We start from the raw sequence: 23,773 nt of genomic DNA on the forward strand, positions 1-23,773 counted from the left end.
TGCATTGTTCATATTCGGAAATTTTATAATTCCGAAATTTCCTAGTTCGAATATATCAAAAATTAGGCCATTTTTTCTCGAGAATTTTATTATGCAGGAATGTTCCGATTCGTTTAAAATATAAACTGTCCGGGCATTTTATATTTCGAGAATTTCGTTATTCGGGAATTTTATTATTTAGAAATTATATTATTTTGTAATTTCATAATTCAGGAATATTATTTTTCTGAAATTTTAGTATTTGGGAATTTAATTATACTGGAATTTCATTATTCGAGAATTTTAGAGGGTCGTTAATTTCATTTTTCGGAATTTTTCAGTCATCCAAGAAAAAGATGTTTTATGTATCTTGCAAACAGTCAATGCTGAAACTGTAAACTTTCTTTAGATTTTTTTCCAATAAAAAAAGAAAAGACTACAAATGATTTTCCTGAAGGAAAAAGTTCTTAAACACTGTGTTTGTTGAACATTCCCTGTAAAACATTTTCTATGAAACGCTTTTTTCAAGTAAAGTACATAGAAAAAAAAAAGTAATTTTCTCTTTCCTGATCGTTGTTAAAACTAAAAAACAATTGGTTTGGTTCTAATATACATATTAAACAATGTGAAAATGTACTCAATTGTACTAAAATATCCTTGGCCAAAACATGTTGTTTACCCGATGTTATATCTGATAAGGTTTTAACTTTTACTTAACTTTACAATCATGTAACGTTATATCGTCCGCATACAATTTTTTTTTCTTCGCCTTAAATGTGAGGACACAGCTCAAACGGGAGGAAGTCGATAAAACTTTGTCGCGATTTGTACGTAATTTTTGCAAATTCGCAAAATCTTTCTCCTGAAGATAATCTTTTTGCTGTAGATTTTATTGTTTGCTTTTATATTCAACAACTTTGCATAAGAAGATCCTTTTTGGTTTCCAGTTTAACTTTTTTGTTCAAAATTGCTTTTTTTTAGGTTGAAAATTTAAATCTTTTCGTAGAATATTAAGCTTTTGTTTAAAATTTATATTTTGTTCCTGATAAGACAAATGAACTCTGTTTTTGATGAAAACTATTTTTTTCTGAAAATTTGGCTTTTTTATTTGAAAGTTCCTCTTTTTAGTAGAAATATTACATTTTTCTTGGATAAAAATGCAACTGTTTTGTTGAAAATTCAACCTTTTCCTAGAAAACTTACTTTTTGTTCAAAATTCGTATTCGTGTGTTGAAGAATAAATCGAAAACTTTTTGGATGAATATTAAACTTTTTTTTAATTTATCTTTTTGATTTAATAACATAGGCCGACAAATTTTGAAGCCAGAGACCAGACCTAACATTTCCAAAGGATTTTTATGCTCTGAATCCGAATCCGAGCACAAAATTGCTCCTGTACGTCAGGTTTTCAAGATATCCTAACCTAAAAGTGCAAAAAACGCGTTTTTCAGCTGTTCTTGAGGTTATGTAACTGTACAAGAAAAATGTCTACCACAAGGCTAATATGGAATTTGAAAGTACTAATCTTCCCCTTTCAAACCTACTTGGATTTATTAGGATTTATTGGATTCAAAATATTATCTCAGGGGTTTTCGTGGGTGCCCTTTCTATTGCTGGTGTCAGTTTTTTGTTATAACCCCTAGAAGATCCAATATGCACAATATGCACATTGATAAAACAAAAGAAGACGGACTGCGCGTAATGTTACTGCGCACTCTGTGTGGATTCTAATGTTCACATTCGCTGTATGTGCGCGCCGTTCTACGGCGCAGACAGTCTTCGATCCCTAGCTGGCGACGCTTTTATGACGTGTTATGCGTAGGTGATGAAATTCGTTTTTTGCTACAAATCTTTCCGTGTTAGAGATCACGTTTGAGTGGCGGGCTAACGGTTGGATGCGTAAGTAATAAAGTTCTTTTTTATTTTAAATCTGTCTAGCGGTTACATTTCGTGTCGATCGTGATTTTTGTATATAGTGAGTCTTAGAATGTCCACGTTACTGTTCTTTACAAGGAAAAAAAGAGTTCAAGAACTCCTTCCGCTAAGAAAGTTAACACGTTTTGTCACGTTTGTGGAAAGTATGAAACGGAGAAATACCGTCGATCAATTAATGTTTCGATAAAAACGTCATACTTCAACTGTTATGGGACTTCAATGAAAAATTTGGATAAACCGTGGGTACTAACCTCAATTTGTCATGTCTGTAGATTAAAGTTGTCAAATTGGGAAGATGAAAATACCAAGACGCAGACTGTTATTCAACCACCTGTTTGGCGTGAGCCAAATAATATAATTAAATAATATAACGATCATGATACTGATTGTTACTTTTGCTTATGCAAAACAGGAGGTTTTTCTAAAAAGTATTTGGAGAAGATCGTTTACCCTGATGTAAAAAGTGTTACACCAGCCAAGATTGGTATTAGAAATCACTCTGAATACAAAATGTTTTAATTATATCAGATCTACATTTCCGCATTTAAGTGATGCCAAAGTTAAGGAAGGTATTTTTGTTGGGCCTGATATAAGAAAACTTATCAAAGATGATCACTTTATCAAAACCATGACATCTATTGAAAAGGATGCATGGTTGAATTTCAAAGATGTTGTACAGAAACTATTAGGGAACAATCGAGATCCAAAGTTCAGACCCTACCAGTGATAAACGAAAGTCTCTTCAACGATCATTTGACATGAAGCGCGAACGTTTCCATAAGAAATCAAGCAATTAGTTTCACCTTCATTGGACATACAATCGTAAGTCTTGCCTTAACTGGATGGGCTATCGTAAGTCTTGCTTTTACTGGCTGGACGATTCAAATTCTTCCCTTGACTGACTGGGACATTGAAATTCTTGCCTTGACTGGCTGGGCAATACAAAGTCTTGCGTTTATTGGCTGGACAATTCAAAGTCTTTCCTTGATTGGCTGGGCAATCTAAAGTCTTGCCTTGATTGGCTGGGCAATCTAAAGTCTTGCCTTAATTGGCTGGAAAATATTAAGTACTTCCTTGCGTAGCTGGACAATCCGAAGTCTTGCCTTAACTGAATGGGCAATCGTAAGTCTTGCCTTGACTGGCTGGACGATTCAAAGTCTTGCCTTAACTGACTGGGCGATACATAGTCTTGCCTTAATTGGCTGGGCAATTCAAAGTCTTTCCTTGATTGGCTGGGCATTAATTGGCTGAAAAATATGAAGTACTTCCTTGCGTAGCTGGACAATCCCAAGACTTGCCTAACTAAATGGGCAATCGTAAGTATTTTCTTGATCCGCTGGGCAATCTAAAGTCTTGTCTCAATTGACTGGAAAACATTAAGTACTTCCTTGCTTAGCTGGACAATCCCAAGTCTTGCCTTAACTGGCTGGACAATCGTAAGTCTTGCCTTGCCTGGCTGGACGATTTAAAGTCTTGCCTTGCCTGGCTGGACGATTTAAAGTCTTGTCTTGACTGGCTGGACGATAAAAAGTCTTGTCTGTATTGGCTGGGAAATCCAAAGGCTTGCCATAATTGGCTGGGCTATCTAAAATCTTCCCTTAATTGGCTGTAAAATATTAAGTACTTTCTTGCTTAGCTGGACAATCCCAAGTCCAGCCTTAAGTGGCTGGAAAATATTGTGTCTTGCCTTAGTAAACTGAAAAATCCTAAGTAAATTTACAATATTAAATGAATCATAATAGTGAAATTTGTTTTTTTTTTTAAGCCCTGTTTTCCATATTCGCTCTTCTAGGAGTTATTACAAAAAACTGTGCCAATCGAAAAGGAACCCCCGAAAACCCCTCAGATAACATTTTCAAGGGACAATGGCTTACCATCTCGGCGTTAATGGGTTAATACGCTAAATTGAAAAATTTCAATTCAAGGTTAGCCCACTTGTAGTGTGGAATTCAATTATTTCATGAAATGTAAACGACTAAATTCGCTGCTCCCAGGGTTAGGTGGATTAGCCTGCTTATGATTTGGTAGGGGTGATTTCTGGGCTTAGGTCGATCAGCAGGTAGGTGGATTAACCCACTTGTGGCATGGAACTTCATTATTCCAAGAAAAATATGCGACTAAACTTATTGTTCCCAGAGTCAGGTGGGTTAGCATGCTTGTGGCTTGTTAAGGATGGTTTCTACCCCTACGAAAAGGCTTCCGTAGAAATGAAGCGACACGGGTTCCACGTTTTTTATTGTTTTATTAATGTGCAAAGTTTGCTTCCAAACGACTGTACGCTTTTTGTTGGTATTTTGTACGGGATCCTTTGTTCTTCTTTAAAGCCCTAAATTGTGGCCACAATATTGGATCTTCTAGGGGTTACAACAAAAAAAAGACACCGGCAAAAGAAAGGGCACCCTCGAAAAGCCCTGAGATAATATTTTGAAGAAAAAATATCGTACCGTCAGCAATAGAGAATGCGTTGTATAAATCTGAACACCTCAGCGTTAATGGGTTAAAACGCTAAACTAAAAAATGTCAAATTACAATATTTTGGTGAAAAATAAAGATATCCTAATAAATCCAAGTAGGTTTGAAAGGAGAAGATTAGTACTTTCAAATTCCATATTAGCTTTGTGGTAGAAATTTTTCTTGTACAGTTACATAACCTCAAGAACAGCTAAAAAACGCGTTTTTGTAACTTTTAGGTTAGGATATCTTGAAAACCTAACATACAGGAGCAATTTACACATTACTAGTAAAAATTATACTATTGATGAGAAAACTAACTTACTGTTTACAATTTCTATTTTGTTTTTGAAAAGTGAACTAGAATCTTCTTTGAATGAAAATGTAACTATTTGTTCAAGTATTTTTCATTTATCCGTTTCAGAAGGAAATGCACTTTTCTTTAATACAAATGCAACTGTTCGTTTCAAAATTTCACATTTTTAAAAGTTTGTCTTATATTTTGATTGGTAATTCCTTTTTTTCGTAGAAACTTATTTCTTGTTTAAAAATTAATATTTTGATAGTGAAAAGACCACTGGAATGTTTTTTAACAGAAAATTCAACTATTTTTTTATCATCTTGATTTAAAACTTCATCTGTTTTAGAAGAAATTTATTTTTTTTATGAAATTGCAACTTTCTAGTGAAAATATTCTTCTTTGCTTAAGTATTCAATTATTTTGTTCCAAATAAGATTTAGTTGAATCTCTTTATTAAGAAATCTTTTTTTTTTTAAAGAATTTTTTTTTTATTTGAAAATTCATCTCTTTGATTGAAAGATTAACTATTTCCTTAAGAATTATTCTTTAGTAATTAAAAATTCAACTACTTGGGTAAAAGAAATAATTTTCTTGGTTTGCAATTTCATTTTTTTTAGTAAAAATGCATCAGTTGCGTGGAAAATTAACTTTTGCTGAAGTCATATTTTTTGTTTGAAAACTCAATTTTTGTAGAGAAAATTCGGCTTTCGTTTCAAAGGTTCAAAAATTAAGATAAATTTTTATTTTATTCTTGAGTGAAAAATCTTTATCTGTTGAAAATTCAAGTATTTTGTTAATAACCCATACTTTGTAGTAGAAAAGGAATTTTTTGTTTAAAATAGATTAAGAAATTGGCAATTTGTATCTGAAATACTGTTTTATTTCGTTTATGAACTATTCTATGTTAAAAGTATCACTAGATTAAAATTCTGGTATTTGACCATTAATGATCAAGGGCAGTAGAAAATTAGTCAAAGAAAAATCAGGGAGTTTTAAAAATTAAATTCTCGGACACTGCCTAATTCTACAAGCAATAACGAGCAAAACATTTCTAAAAATTAAAAATTACGTACAGTAAGAGGGTGGGGGAAAGGAGAAATATTTTGTTACGTTTTGTTACCGGGAGAGGGGTCGGTATCTTAAAAGACTATTGTCCGTTACGTAATTCAAGTACAGCCCCTTATATTGAGTAAAATGATAAATAAAAATAGAGTCGTCTGACCAAAATTGGTCGTTACCACTTGCAACCAGTGCAAATAAAGTAAAGGGAGGAAGATGGTTCATTTCAGATCTCAAAATTGTCCGTATTCGCTGAATTTATTACCCCTAGAACCATGCAAATTTTGTAAGATTGCAATCCGTGTTGAAGATTAAAAAGTTGAACTTAAAAAGTCTATCCCACTTTTTGGATATGGGCATGAGGGGTGGACAAAAAAATCTTTGTTTTGAAACCCAAAACGTTTGGAGAAAAAAGTTTTCGACTGGTACCCTTCTGACCCACCTCAAGTTTGATTAGAATAAAAATATATTAATCTTCATTGTTAATGACGCAAAAGTATTTTTAAGCAAAAAATAATAGATTAATTGTTTATAAAAATACTTAGACTTATTTATTAAATCTTGCACGTAGGATTGCCACGCGTATTTAGAAATTTCGACCGTATGCCATTTAAAAAAATAAAAAATAAACTTTTTAAACCAAATTATTCTAATGTTGTTATTTTTATTTTAAATAATGGTTGTGACTTCGCTCTGACTCTGGGCAAAATCATATTTATCTTCGATTTTTTACACAAAATAGTTATCTAGTTACAATACAGAATGTAATTAAAAATTTTTTGTATGGTACAAGCGTAATTGTTAAGTCGAGAACAATTATTCTATCAATTTATAAATTTATTAAAGGTAAAGCGTAACATTTGTTCCACCTGAAGCCACAATGAATTTTGAAAATACAATATGTGGAGTAATCTGAAGTGATGAATTTCAAACGATTTTCGAAGTGAAATTATTTCCTTCTCGTTTGTTTTTAATTTGAAAATCTACACTTAAAAAGTTTTTTCAATTCCTAAAATCCAAATTTTTTTCATTATTCTAAAAATAATGAAAAATTCATCAACCGCGCGCTACGCGCGCGTATACCTTTTTAGTTCGACATGAAACATAATTTTTAATACAAAATAAAACTTTTAAATGATTATTTAATTTATAGCTTTATTTGTGTTGAGGTTGTAAAATTATAATTTGCCCCAGATTCTTGAAAAAATTCAAAGGTATTTTAAGACATTTCAAATAAAAATTGCAACAAAAAAGTCTTCTTCTACCAAATCGTTACAAAAAATGTGATAGTTCACATTTTATTCTGAAAATATTTTGACCTTAAGCCGAAAACAGTTGAATTCATCCAAAAAAGACCAATTTTTAACAAAATTGTTGAATCCTTAACCACGAAAGATTAATTTTTTACTAGTTTTATTTTCATCAAAAAATTATTAAATATTTTCCAAAAGAGACCATTTTTCTACAAAACTATTTAATTTTTAATCCGAAAATATGAATTTTAAACCAAAAAGTTAATTTTTAACAAAAAAAATGAATTCTCAAAGAAAAATGTAATAGTTATTTCAATCCACAAATTTTTTTTTTCATTTTCTATAAAAATAGTTGAATTCATTTTTAAAAAAATAATTTTGATAACGGTAGTTGAATCGTTAAACAACAAAATAATTCTTTCTCCAAAAAGATTAATTTTATGCACAAAATACGAATTTTTAATAAAATAGTTCAAGTTCGCATCAAACAGATAAATGTTTAACTAAAGTGATGGATCTTAAATCAAAAAGGTAAATCTTTTAACAATTAGTTTCACTGTTAACTAATTAATTGAATTTTGTACAACAAAAAACTAATACTGGACAAAAAATTCAATATTTTATAATAAAACTACAACATATTTTGACTTTAAATAATAAAAGAGTTAAATTCGTCCAAAAAGACCATTTTCAACAAAATCGTTAAATCCTTAATCAAAAAAGATTTAATTTAAATTTAATGTTAGTTTAATTTAAATAATTTAATTTTAAAGAAACGGTTGCAATTTTAATAACAATGAAAATAATTTTAATACAATATAAAAATGTCTAATGTTTAGTTCAAATGATATTTATGACAGTTTCACACTTGAAAAACGTCGGAAATATTTCCAAGTTTTTAAATATTTGTAATCTCTTTACAACTTCTAAAATTTCTCAATATTTTTCGAACTAACTCAAATTATTTATATAATTGTCCAAAAAATCTGCGAAGTTTGTTTTTGAGAATTGTGAAAATCTTTTAAAATGTTTTCAAATATTTTTAAATATTATCTTTGTATTAATTTTTAAAAAAATAATTACTTCAAATATTCCCAGGAATCATGAAAATTTTCTTTTATCTTGAAACCCTTTGAAGCCTTTAAAAAACTTACAAATTTTGTTTCAAAATCTTTAAAAATCTACATTTTATATTTAATTTATTTAATAAAGTCTTTTCACATGTAAATTATTTCTGAAACAACTTTGACGCAGTATGCAACCAATCAGGTACACAATGACAATGAATGCGAGATTTTCGATCATTTCCTTCCATTTTTATTTTCTAGTTTTATTTGTTTTCAAGGTTATATAAATATAATTTCCCTAGAATTCTAAAGAAAATTTAAAAAGATTTTTAATAATTTCATATATGTCCAATCAAAATTAAAAAAAATTTAATCTTTAAACAAATAATGGAATTTTCATAACGGAAAAAATAATTTTTAACCAACTCTATTTCTACCTAAACAAGATTAACTATTTCAAAGAGGCATTTTCTACAACAGAGTTTAATTTTTCAACTCAAGAATATGAATTTTCAATAATAAATATAATTTCCAACCAAAATACATTTAAAAATCAACTCTGTCCACCTAACAACAACAAATTTCAACAAATAGTTGAATCATCAACTAAAAATTTTATTTTTCAACTAAAAAGATTAATTTTATGCCAAAAAGACGAATTTTCAACCAAATAGTTTCATTTTCAATCAAAAAGATGAATTTCAAACAAAGATTATGAATTTTCAACCAAGCGAGTGCCATTTTAAAGAATTAATTTTATTTTTAATCTAGTAGTTATATAGTCAACCAAAAAATATGAATTCGCAAGGAAAAATAGAGTAGCTCATATAAAAACTAATGATTTTAATTTTAAATCAAAGGAAAAAGGATTTTCAAAACATAATACAAATTTCGAATAATCATTTAGGATTTTAGTTTCTTTGTTCATTTGCTCTAAGGTTGTATAAATTTAATTTTCATAAGTTTATGGAAATTTAAAAAAAATAAAGATTTCAGATACGTCGTAAAAATATCTAAAAAATTAAAAAAAAATTTTTATTTGACAGGAGTTTACAAAATTCTATTAAAAAAACGCGCAATTAATATAATTGGCAAGATATAAAATATTGTTTGTCTTCATTCGCGTTCGAGATGAGTGAATAGGATTAAATAGAAACTACGTCATTTGAAACGAGTGCGTGATACACTTAGTTATCTGTAGTTTATATAGCCACAATGTAAACGTTAAATTAGAGCAAATATGAAAAAAACTACAAAAAATATGGTTTACAATGTTTTTATAAGCCGCTATAATATTATGCCACTGTATAGCCTATTTTTCTACATCTTTGCTTAGTTCCGCACAATTTTACAAAAAATTGCAATCTTCAGTTCCAGAAGAGTTCCAGAGTTCTACCAAAATATAATTTTGTAAAAAATAAAAAACCTATGAGTTGCTACATACAGCAAAAATGTATTCTTCCTAAATATTTGCATGGAACTCGACACGTGCAACTTGTCAGGTCTGCCATAAATTGGAGAAAGAGAGGGATACAAAAGATGGTTACACTATGCCAGAAAAATAATGTAATAAATTAAACTAAGAGCAATGAATTCGTACCAATCCTGCAAATTCATCATTTCTTCATCTTCGTTTAAAGAGTATAAATAATGATAAATCGAGAAGGCTACTCAAGTTAAAAATAGCTTATGGCTCTAGGGGCGGTTAAAAAAATATGTTAAATTATTAGGAGAAGGATGATACGAAATTTAACATCACACATAGAAAGTATATAAATATATATTTTTTTAAATTTCTGAATAAATTAAAATAACTGATTTTATTTTCTAATTACCTAAATATTATTTGTTATATTATTGTGTTTCATTTTAACCTGTGCTGAAATTTTTCCGTGGCCCTGATGAGGCTCCAATCGGGGCGTACGTTTCATTCCCTATACGTGCCAGATCAGAAAATATATTAGAACAGATGTTCTTTGCTTTTAAAATTAATTTATGTTTTATCAAAAAAGAGATTTAAGACATTTTTTATCCAAGTTTTCCTTAAAATTAATACATATTTTCGCAAAAATAGTTATAAATTTGTATAAAAAATAATTATACTTTTCGTATAAATTTATAGAAATTACTTCAACCAGGCATGAATTCGCTGATTTTAGAAAGCAATCTTAAGCACAAGCTATAGAGGCTTTGTTAGTTTAACTGCTCAAACAAGCGCTTCAGATAAAACATATCTTTTCCGAAGATGTATCCTTGAATTTCACAAATAAAATGTATCTATAAAAGTCGAATTTATCATTTGCTCGTCCATTTAATTTCGACTCTACTGAGCGATTATATAATTTTTCAACAAAATGGGGAAAGAATTGTGCCTTATTCTTCTACTACATTGTGTAGTTTTATCGCTAGGAATTGAGTTTCCATTTGAAGATAACAAAGGTATGTGGCTCTTTTACATTTATATAATTTTTGATAAAGCATCAAGTTCATCCCAAATTCAAATTCTCAGATTTTTAACATATCTCAACGTTTTAATAAATAAATAATATATAATAATAAAAAATAATAAATAAAAATAATAAACAATAATAAATAAATTTCAGTCCATACAAGCTTTCCTTTTTTGCTGAAAGTATTTTGCATGCAACCAGCGGTCGACCGCGCCAATATTTTTGGTACACTCACTACATATTTTCATATAATCTTTTACTATTCACAGATAATCTTTATGTTCTTTATATTGTTGATATTCTTAATATTCACAAATATGACCTGAAATATTATTTTCCGCAATTCCCATGAATCCCCATGAATCCCCATGAAATTCCCATGAATCCCCATGAAGTTTAATACCTATTTCCCATACGGAAAAATGACATTTTTGTATATTTCATTCAGAAACATGAATATTAGCTAAATCGAGGTGTAACTTAACTTTTCACAAATAGCTATAGCATAAGAATAGAATATTGCTTTTTAGATATTACACCTGTATGTCTGTTTCACAGAGTAGCAAAAAGAACCCGTGCGTAAAACAATGCGCTTTGCGAGTTTTTCACATTAATTAAGACTTGTTTGCTTAAAAAAAATTTTAATTGTATCTTATACATGAAAAACTACCTTATTATAATAGCTATATATATGGTAAATTTTTTAAAGAATTTATTATTGTTTTTAGACATTTTCCACTTTTTGTCCACTTTCCAATGAGAGTGAGTTAAAGAATTAATTAATGTTAAAAAAGTTAATTTTTCAAACAATTTATTCTTATTGTTAATAATATCAATTTAAAAAATGCTAGGAAATTGCGGTTTTTTTGAAATTATCAACTATCAGCCTACTTTTCACTTTCAGTTAGTTATTAATTAATTCAATTTAGCAAAAATCGTAATTACGCAAACTATTTTTGTTTATAACTTTCTTCTTTTTTATTCATTCTAAATAGATGCGGTTTCTTCTGTAATTTTTAACTTTTTTACCACTTTTTACTTAGTAAATAATAAAGGATGCAAAGTAACAAACATAGTTGTTTAAACAATTCATTATTGTTCATAATTACCTTCTCTATAATTACATATTAATTAAATAATAAATACTTGTGTAATTTCTGTTTTGAATGACAACATAATGTTTATTGCAAAAAAAAGTTGAAATTGCACATATTTTGATATAAGCCTTCCCTCCAGCAAAATATATTCACCGAAGAGAAAGAGATCGTTTAATATTAATCTCTAATATTTATTTATTATTTTATCATAAACAAAAAGGCAAGACTCTGTTAAACATTTCAGAAAAACGCAACTTTTTAGCACTTATCAAAGAGAACATAGTTATAAACAATAATAAATTATTTAAACAACCGTTTTAGTTAACTTGCATTAATTATTACTTCACTAAGTGAAAAGTGGAAAAAAAAATAAAAATTTCAATAAAAAACCGCAACTATCTGGTATTAATATTGAAGTAGATAGTTATTAATAATATTCATTTGTTTAAACAATTATTTTCTCTCCATTTAATCAATTACTTACTCTAATAAAAAATAGACAAAAACTTAAAAAATACATTTAAAAACCCGCAATTATCTAGTATTAATATCAAAGAAGATATTTACAAACAATAGTTATTTTTTTAAACAATTATATTTTCTAAATTAAATCAAATATTAACTTATTCGATGTGAAAAATTGAAGGAAAGAATTCGATTAAAATAAAAATGGAATTTCTAGCATTATTCAAAGTTAATATTATTAAAAATGTTAATAAATTGTTCAAACCATTATTTTTGTTAGCATTAATGAATTATTACCTCATTGTAATGTTGATACTACTTAAAACAATTTGACACTATTTGATACTTTTTTTGAGCCATTACCCTAATTTGATAGTATTTTAAAAAAACTAAATAAACTATTTTTTACGATTCTTTGCTAATGCCACTTTTTCTTTACTTTGCCTTGAAAAATATTTTTCAACTTCTGCGCTAAATGACTGAAATAATATGTGCGCCAATTCAACAAATTACAACACACCGGTAAATTGTCTCAATGGCTGATTAGGAGCCGCATTTACATAAATATTCTCAACATTTTTTTCTGAAACTTTGTACCATGCAACCTCCTTTGTCAGTTAAATTTGTAACCAAAAAGTTAAATTGTTCTAAAATGCATACATTTTCAAGTAAATAGTTAAATTTTCAACCAAGAAGATTAATTTTCTAGTAAAATTTTTTTGTTGTATAAAAAAAGATTTTTTTCTTAATCGATCCTCCCCAAATTTTTTCGCCTTCTGTAAATAAAAATGTCTTTTTTTTCTACATTGGTCAACATTAACACTATTTCAGGGGCTTTTGAAATTAACATGGTGTTTTAATGGCATGAAGTTCGGTTTTCGAAAAACTCAAAAAGTACTTTTTATTAACTCTTTGTAAAATGAAGTTTGGTAGCTCTTAAGGAATGTTAAAAAAATATTTTTCACCCAAATATTTTTTATGTTTATACCCCGAACCCCTTGTATTGTATCCGGAAAATGAAAAAAAAAGCAAAATATTAGTTTGACGTAAAATTCATGCTAAAGAAGGTTTGTGTCTTCGTTTAATCTAAATTGATAATTTACATTCGATCACTTACAAGTTTCTACGTATTTTTCATTAATTTTGAATTGCTCAAACACCTATTATTTGTTCAAACAATTTTTGTTTCGCCTTGATATCGTAAAAATGTATTATTTTTTGTATAAATGAGACAGTTGGTAAACTTAAAGAATAATATTTCGAACTTAACCTATTTAGTAATTACTTAAACAATTTACATTTCTTCAAACAATTTTTCTCCTGTTAATCATAAACAGTTTTTTTTAATTAATGAAATAATTAACAATTGTTCGAGTAATATAATTTTCTAACGAGATTTGGCAATTATTTAAACAATTTTCATTCTTTTTATTAATTTTTTCTCCTGTAAATCTTGAATAGTTACTCTTTCATGGAATTAATTAACAGTTTTCAATTATTTAAATAATTATTAATCATTTCCTTCCGTATTATCATGGGAAAGGTGGAAAACATTCTTTTTTTATAATCTTTTATTGTTTAAAATTCGTTAAGGGTGTTGGTTAAATCCGACTTTGAATTTTTTTATATGTACAGCACTGACTCAATTTACGTTTATTTCGAAGGATTTGCGAACGAAAGAAGGAAAACTTGTCGAATATCCGGGGTTTTGCGAGATCCTCGGATCAATAAAATGTTGAAAAAACAAAAACATTTGTTGAGGAAATGATTATTTGTACGTCAAATAAGAATTTTGCGAAAGATAGAAATCAGCGGGTAGCAGACGACAGCATTTGAACAGTTAGAATCATTTGCCAATTTTTTTTTTACTCGCAATTCTGACATAATATAGATTTCTCGAGATATACCAGGTTTTCAAAGGGCCACGTCTTGACGATGGTGACCCTAAGTGTTGCAAAATACGTTGCGAAATTCATATTTGTCGTAAAAATAATAATTTCCTTAACAAATCTTTTGGTTTTTTAACATTTTATTGATCCGAGGATCTCACGAAAACCCAGATATTCAAAAAGTTTTCTTTCTTGCGTTCGCATATCCTTCAGAAAAAATATTTTACGATTAACTAGAAAATAAGGTATTAAGACACAATAAGTTTCTTGGCTTTTAGAACTCCCAGTAGATACATTTCACGATAAAGTTCTTTTTTATCTGGAGAGTTTAGAAGCGCTATCCAGAATTAAGTTGTCCCATCGAAACTCTCCCGCTTACGGCACCCACGGGACGCACTTACGCGAGAACTCTATCGCAAACTTGAACAGAGTACTATTACTCAGGTGCTCGTGACCCATTGGATGAATACGAAGATAAGGCAGCACCTGCAGGGATGTAGACTGCGCTAATTTACACATAACCCCCCCCCCCCCCCCGGAGGTGAGCCACGAATTTAGCCAACATTGTCTCTTCAACTTGCTTGTAGGCACATCAAATCCAACTCAGGCCATAGTTCATCTTGTCCACACAACGATTTGAGAGTTTTAACCTGTGAAACCCAGTTAAATTTTGACACAGCAGACCCCAAATGTGCCTAGATCTGTAGCCGTAACAAACACATTCTCGGCAGCCTATCTCCTCCCATGCCTAGAACTCTCTCCAACCAGTTCAAGGCCATTTTTAAAATATTATAGGAAATTAGGACTCTGCCTAGCTCGAGTCTTAGAGCATCACCTGGAGTGTAAACGGAAAGTCCAAGCACTTTCTTCAAGAAACATGAAAGAACATTAGCTACGAGGCTTTGAAAAACAATCAATTTTCAGCGCCAGGACTCTGCTTTGGAGTTCCGTAGAACTTGGAAAGTTTCCCCCGTAGCCATCCTTGCGGCAGCAATTCTTTTATTAGAAGCCAGTGCAAAGGTACGAAAGCTCGAAAATGATTTCCCCAGATAGTAATACTCGCTGACCATGTCAAGCTGCGTGTTATTAAGGAGGAAACCCAGAATCCTAGGTGGCTTCCCTCTACGAAAGATCATGGTTTTCGTCTTTGACGTATTAACCTCCAAAATATCTAGCTCACTATACTGCGCAAGGACATTAATTTTCCTCTGAAGATCAATGCGATAGTCAGCAAGCATTGCAATATCATCGGCATATGCAGGAAGATAATCATCATCCTGTAATTGATAGAAAGTCTCCTTACTCCTCGGTTCCGAAAAAAGCTTCCAGGTCTCCAATCAACAAAATTTAAAAAAAAGCAGGACTTAAAAGTTGCCCTTAGAAAACCAAACACATAGAATTCACGAGCGCAATATCTCAATAATAACCCGGATCCTCTTTGTCACCCTTCTTAAATAACATTAATGTAAAACTAGTTGCCCAAGAAGGGGGAACCTCCTCAATCAACAAGATACCCATGTTTCCTCATATTTTTCGATATGCTCTTTAAGAATCCGTGATCATAATTGAGTGCTATCCAGTATAAAATCCAATATGGCGCCAAATTTGGTGTGAAGTACCAAAAAAACGGAAATTTTTTAAATATTTTTTTTCGAGCCAAAAGAATATTGGGACTCGAACCTAACTATAACCAACGGTGATCGGAATAGTTGACCTGCAAAAAAACTTGTGTTACCGATCTCAAATAGGCGCATTCCCTTCGGAGAATGGAGGATCCAATATAGCGGATCCAATATGGCGGACATGAAATTTTGGAAACTACTATTTTCGCACAACTCTGTACCCGGGGAGTTTTGAGGCCGTTAATTATGAATTTTACATCGAATTTTTGGAATTAAAAATGGTGGCCCCAATCTAGCGGACATGAAATTTTTGAAACTCTACGATTTTCGCACAATTCTGTACTTAGAGGTTTTCGGGGTTGCTGATTACGAATTTCAAATTCGATTTTCATAATTGCGTATAGCGAAACCAATATGGCAGACATAAAATTCCGAAATCTGTCTAGTTTACGATTTAGGCATTCTATGCTTAGCATAACCCAGAGGCAACGACGTGAACGCGGTAGAATTCTGTCTCCTTCGGGGTGCTTGATTGGAGTGAGTCCCCTTGCCTCTCATTGAAATATGAATCCTTTTAGTGATTCTTTTTGAAACAGGGTTACAGGATGGTAATTCACACTCTTCACAGAAAATTTTGACCCTTATTGGGCAATGTAAGCAGACTCTGAGTTGATCACAAAGAGAATTTATATTTCAGTGAGCGACAAGCGGACTCCTTCTCATCAAGCACCTCGAAGGAGACAGAATTCTACCACGTCTACGTCTTTCTCTCTGGGTTATGTTAAACGTAGAAAGTCTAAATCGTGAACTAGGTAGATTTCGAAATTTTATGTCTGCGATATTCGATTCGCTATATTAAATTCTGAAAATCGAGTTTGACATACGTAATTAGCAACTCCAAAAAGTCCCGACAATATAGGTGTGGGAAAATCGTAGATTTTTTAAGATTCCCGCCATGTTTAATTCCAAAAATTTTATGTTAAATTTATTTTCAGCGACCCTGAAAAACCTCTAATACAGAGTTGTGCGAAAATCGTAAAGTTTGGAAATTTTAATTTCCGCCACATTAAGTACGCCATTTTGAAGTTCAACTATTCCGATCGTCGCAGATCATAGTCACGAAAAAAATTATGAAAAATTTTTTTTCCGTTTTTTAGTACTTTTCTCCAAATTGGGCGCCATAATGGATTTTTGAATGGACAAAACTCAATTCTAACCTCTGATTCTTGGAGAGCATTCCCAAAAACATAAGGAAACATGGTTTTTGTTTGAAAATTTCTCTGTTTCAGTCATAAGAATAAGGCTTGAACATGAGTTAAAAGGTGTAGTTCTTAGTCGTTAATGAGTTAATAGACACCCAAGATATTCTTGACCTAATTGAAAGGCCTTCTGATATAATTTTTTTTTTAAATCAACAGTGAGCTATAAGCTTTTTTATTAAATTAAATAGTGTAATATCCTCCAGCGCGAACCCTGACCTTTTACACTCCTTCAGGTTATTTTCAGCTATTCTTTGGCACTAATGCATGACCAGTCGAACCAATGCTTTTTCCCTATAAAATACGAAGAATTAGCAGGAATAATACAAGCAGTTGAGGCTGCCGCCATAATTGCCGAGATAAGATTTTTATGTAAGGGAAGGCAGCCACCGAAGGGTCGAGCGCCACCTGCGAATCCAAGAGATTCAGTGAATCTAAGAATACATACCTTTTATTCTCCCTCCAAGTTAACTTGCATTCTTATTACTTTCAAGCTTCACAATGTTAGCCACTCGTAGCGATAGCTCTACATAGACCAGAAAATGTTCCGAGCGAGTAGCGATCGGAACAATTTTGATATCATTTATCATTTCTATGAAAGGTAAAGTGCATGCCGCGAAATCTATAGATCTATAGTACTCTCCTCTTCAGAAGAGAGACGAGTAAGGTTAGCCGGACAATCACCATGAAATCTTCCACTTAGTATAGCAAAACCACGCAATTCTAAGCAGTTACTCAGGGTAGTACCACGTTTACAAATTACAGGAGTGGATATCAGCCTCCTCGCGCTCGCATTTTCCCTCACCGGTATAACATCAGGGTATACCTGATTCAACTTCCCGATGCTCGCATTGAAGCTCCCCCCCCCCCTCCCATAAATATATGCGTGGAAGATTGTAACTGTTCTAATCGATCAAGGATCGTATCCAAATCGTCGCACAAATATTCATGGTCAGCACTCGGTTTATAATAAATAAGACCTACGATAAAAACCAGAGAATAAACTGCGCGCTTTACAAAAATCCACTCTGAGGAAGTATTCAACAACCCACAGGTAAAACTTTTCCAACTTGCAAGTAGCGCCAAACCCCACTAGTTCTGCTAAATTTACTTACTCGCTTCGCATCCACAGTGAAGAGGCCATGCTGAGACAACCAAGAGGGAGTTGCAGACACTGACGGGAGTCGAGTTTCGTGCAGGCATAAAATTTCCGAGTTCAAGTTGAGCATTGCTAAGTCTCCGACATTAGGAAATCCATTGTATAGTTCCATAATCAAATCATTTAGTGCCCTTACGGGAGCTATCCTATACTATTCACGAAGTTTTTGTCGAGGAGGTCTGGAGTAGGTTTCCGAGTATAAAATCACTGACGGAGCCGTCCATGTTTCGATAAGAATCTTCGGACGAAGATGTTTATTCCGAACCTGACACAGTTTTTTTAGGGTTAACCTCTCTGTTTCTAAACTGTGTCCTTTGCCTCAAAAAACGTTTTTAGTGAACTGAAAAAAGGGCCAGCAGACAGGCTCTAACATCATCAGCTGACAGTACATGCACGTCGAATTCTAAGAGGCTACCTTTTATTATTACTTCAAAACCTCGGTTTCAGGCCGTTCTTTTGCTACATAGTAAGCTGCTTTCTCGCCTGCCTTACGAGCTTTGACTTGTCGCTAGAGACGAAACGCAGATTCCACTTTAGCTTTCGAGAAGACCACTCGAACAGACGACACTAGGTCGTTATTGTATGTCTCGGTGTTCTGGAGCTTATGCAGAATCACATTGTTAGAACAGACATCTTTTCGAAGCTGCGAAACCTCTTCTTTCAGCAGCTTCATGTCTTTTTACAACTCCGTGTTTCTCTTCTCCAGATTATAATTCCTTAATTTTGGAGATCCTGTTTCATCTCTTAGAAGTTCTAATTCACCCTGAATCTAAGCGGTAGAACCTTTTAGAACAGCTACACTATTTTTGGTTGTCGAAGTATCATCCTTTATAGAAGTTAACATAATCACGACACGTCAGCGGGAGTCATGCCAGGAGCACCCGTTCTTGGTACGAACCTGAACCGATCAGCTGATCGCCAGACTGAGTCAATGTTTGATGAACCGATAGTAACCGGAAATTCAGCTCTCGATTTTCACCGAGCAACACACCAAAATTTAGGTAAAAACCTGACCACCAAAAAAAAGTCAGCCAATTACTAGCCGCGCACATCACCTTTAAAAACTCAGACACAGTTTCAGTCAGAAAAAAAACATCACAGGCGATAACATATAGAGCTAATACTCGCGCGACCAACAGGCCCCACGCCATATTTCGAGTCCCAGTTAGACATATTTATATTGTAATATAAAAGAATTTTTAAAAATACCGTCTTTCTGATTATTTTGACATATAACTGTTATTTTGTATATTTTAAGGCATTTTCCGAACGCAATGCGGGTAGTTAAGGGAATAAAATATAAAAATGATTGGGTTTATTGGGTATAACTAATTCCTTGAAAATTCCTTAAAAGATGACCGAACTTTAATTTATAAAAAGATTTGAAAAAGTCCTTCTTCTTTTGATTTTTTCGAAAGCCGAGCTTTTCCAATTTAAAATCTTATGTTAATTCCGAAAACCCGAAAGAACTAGATAATTTTGACAAATTAAAAAAATAAGTATAAAATGTCTTTTTTCAAAAAACGAACAAATTGCGATAAAGCGATCACCAAAAATTGAAAGTCGAATTTTCGATACGAAGAAACGTTCGAATCAACCTCAAATTTTAAATGTGAATATATTGTTATGTCATAACAATTAGAATTCTTGATACGTATGCTATGAAAAAATTGAATCCAAGATATTGTTTTTACAAAGTTTTGATGAATTTAAGAATTAAAATTAAATTATTAATCACCTTTTACAGAAGAAAAAACATTTCTTTTTATGAAGCAAGTTTTGGAAAAAAATATAAACAATAGGTCCTGTACTTGCATTTTTTCTGACTGTCGCTTTTTATGATTGTTTTCAATGGTTTAATTTTGATAACTCGTGGCTTAATTTTTCAGGGAATAAATTGTCTACATTTTTAACGATTTCAATTTAAAATAAAAAGTAAATAGTCTCTAAATGTAATAATTTTTTTAAATTGTATTCTTTACAAGAATTATCATAACGATTTTAACTATAAAAAAATTATTTTCGAAATTGAAAAAAGTAAAGTTGTACAGAATGTATTCCCCGAAAACAAGCCATCAATTATTCCAATTCACACATTTTTCAAAAATTAGAAAAAATAAAAGTAAGAAAAATTTAATTGAAAAAGACGTTACTAGAATTAGTTTTTTGTGAGGAGTTCATCAAATTTCGAGGGACTTCCATTGATTTTAAGGCATTTGAAAGGATTTTAAGGGTTATCCAAATATTTTAATTATATTAAAGAGGCTTCATCGGTTATCAAGATATTAAAAAATTCAGCGGATTTCAAGGAATTTCGAAACATTTATTGGGAGCTTTGGGGATTTTAAAGACTTTAAAACATTTTCGGCGATTTTAAGGGATTCCAAAGGGTTTGAATAAATTGAAAAATTATAAGGGATTTCAAAATATTTTTTAGGATTCCGAAAGATTTCAAAATATTTCTATTGCTCTTTGGAAAATGAATTAAATTTAATTTAAGAATTTCTAGCGATTTCAAGGGATTTGAAGAAATTTGGTAGAATTTCCAAAGTTTTCAAAGGATTTTGAAAATACTTCGAAACTAAATGAAATTTCATTGAATGTCAAGGGATTCTTTGCGATTCCACAGATTTCAAGGAATTGCAAGGAATTCTAAAGGATTTTAAGAGATATAAAAAATTTCAAGATATTTCAAAGAATTTCATAGAATATCCAAAAATTTCAACGGATTTCTAGAAAACTTTGGGAAGTAAATTTAATTTCATTGAATTCCAAGGGATTCTTGGCAATTTCACAGATTTCAAGTGATTTTAAAGTATTCCAGCAAATTTCACAAGATTTAAAGTATTTTATTCAATCTCGAAGGATTTTAAGATTTTTCAAAGATTTCTAGGGATTTCAACAGCTCTTCTACAGAACCTTAATAAATAAATTTGATTCAAATTAAATTTTACAGAATTTTAAGGAATTTTCAATGATTTTGAGAAATATACCAAATTTCAAGGAATTTCTAGGAAACTTTGGAAAATAATTAAAATTTGATTGAATTTCAAAAATTATTTGATTAAATCTGCGAGGAATTCAAGGGATTTTAACGTATTTCATTAGATGTTACCATTTCTTTTAGAGAACACTAATGAATAACATTAATTCTCAATATTCAAGGGATTTTAGCGAACTCTAAAGCATTTTAAGAGATATGCAAAATTTCCAGGGATTTTAAAGAATGTTGTAGAATGTCCAAATATTTTAACGAACTTCTAAAAAACTTTTAAAAATAAATTAAATGTAATTGAATTCCAAGATATTCTTAGTGATTCCCTAGATTTTAAGGGACCTTAGGGTATTTAAAGAAATGCGACCAGATTTAAACGATATTATTGTGGGATCATTCTAGTAAATATCACCGAAAAGAAACCAATTTTTTCGAATTTTTCATGAGATTATTGATAAATATAATGATGTAGGATTATTTTGCTTAATAAATGCACTTTTGAAATACATTAAAAAAATTGTTATTCATTTTATATACTTTCTATGCACAGAAACGTCAGCCAAACGCAACGCCTCGAAAAGTAGATAGGTCCCAACTTGTTCAAAAAATCTAGAAACTGGGCAAACGGAAACAGAAAAATCAAAAAGTTTTAGATTAACGATGACAGTGACTATATCCCCTATAAAATTCACTACAAAATTTTTGTTTTTACTATACTTTTTTGATGAAAACCGGTGAAAAAACCACTACTTTTATTGGCCGCCACTTTTTATTTTTGCACGTATTTTAAATAAAATTATTTTAAAATTTTTTATTTTATCTGCTATATTATCAGAGATTGTACCTTACCGACAGTAGATCAACCCTCCAAACCATGAAGGCAGAAAATCTACACAATATCGATCAAGTTAAAAATCTTCAATAACAGAAAATGATTAACGTCTTAATAAGACTAGATGGAAAATAATATTTTTAAATTCAAATTATTTCTTGGAAAAAAGATCCTACTCCATCTTTACTCCATTGGGAATCGAACCACAAAACTTCTGATTTCCGGTCAGGTCCTTTTCCAATTAAGCTATTAGAGGGACCAGAATGAGAACTCTTAATTCAAGAACATAACGCTAATTTTTAGCTAGGTGTTAATGGTACAAGTAATTATTTAAAAAATTTTTTTTAAATTTATCTGCTATATCATCAGAGAGTGTACCTTACCGACAGTAGATCAACCCTCCAAACCATGAAGGTAGAAAATCTACACAATATCGATCAAGTTAAGAATCTCCAATAACAGAAAATGCTTAACGTCTTAATAAGACTAGATGGAAAATAATATTTTCAAATTAAAATTATTTCTTGAAAAAAAGATCCTTCTCCATCTTCACTCCATTGGGAATCGAACCACAAAACTTCTGATTATTCTTATTAAGTCTTATTAAGACGTTAAGCATTTTCTGTTATAGAAGATTCTTAACTTGATCGATGTTGTGTATATTTTCTGCCTTCGTGGTTTGGAGGGTTGATCTACTGTCGGTAAGGTACAATCTCTGATGATATAGCAGATAAATTTAAAAAAAAAAATTTTGATAATTACTTGTACCATTAACACCTAGCTAAAAATTAGCGTTATGTTCTTGAATTAAGAGTTCTTATTCTGATCCCTCTAATAGCTTAATTGGAAAAGCACCTGACCGGAAATCAGAAGTTTTGTGGTTCGATTCCCAATGAAGTGAAGATAGAGTAGGATCTTTTTTTCAAGAAATAGTTTTGATTTAAATAATATTATAGGGGACACAGCAGCGGTTTTTTTTTAAATGTTGAAACATGGTGAATATATATTGTAACCTATGAGTTACAAGAGCTAGCCTAAATATAGGCAAAAAGACTACCTCCTGTCCAAGTTATCCCAAAAAGATGCCTTTCACAGGAGGAAGATGAGAGCGCAGACTCAGACGACTCTCACTCGTACAATATTACGTAAGTTTGAGAGCGCGTTGGAGTGAGAGAGAATAAAAAGAACCGCGCAGCCAAAAAACGGCAGGTAAGATCTCGCAGCTGAAAATCTCAGATCTAGGGTCCGAGCGAATCTCAAACCAAGGCTCAACTCATTTGCAGGCACGCGCGTACTACCAATCACTGAGGCGGATTAACTAATACAGAGGCTGCGATAATATTTACACCTTGAAGTAGGTATTAAGATTAGAACCTAAGTGTCCCTTTCGTCTTTTTATAACGTTGAATAATCATAAATAAATCGTGGACCAGTTGCTCGTATGTAATTTTTCCGACAAAATTAATATACTGTGAAATAGGAATAGGAACAGAATCTTAAGCGAGGAAGCCGTAGCTTCAGATAATTTAAACGGCCGAGTTGCCAATAATTAGACTAGATAAATCTAAATAAAACGTTAAATGCTTGACATTTTCTTCTCAAGTGATAGTCTATCTATATTGTTGAAAATTTAACGGTTTTATCGAAAATACCTGTTTTTTGCTGTGATTCACATATGAATATTTCTTGAAAATGAGTCTTTTTGGTCTTTATTTATTCCTTTTTCTGGATCTACATTTTATATTTCTCCAATTCTGCACATTTAGAATTGAAATTTTCTTCACTTTCAATATACATATGTGTGTATTTATGGGTTTTCTAAGAATTTTAAACAAGACGATTTTTAACGACTCTCGGTTACGACGCAGTCGCAAGCCGACCCCTATATTATCTTGTCTTTTACTTAACAGTTCCGTAACAAATTTGAAAGAGAGCGGTCTCTTATATACTCGGTTGGAGA

The sequence above is a fragment of the Belonocnema kinseyi genome, chromosome 1 (assembly GCF_010883055.1).
Source record: "Belonocnema kinseyi isolate 2016_QV_RU_SX_M_011 chromosome 1, B_treatae_v1, whole genome shotgun sequence".
Taxonomy (NCBI): Eukaryota; Metazoa; Arthropoda; class Insecta; order Hymenoptera; family Cynipidae; genus Belonocnema; species Belonocnema kinseyi.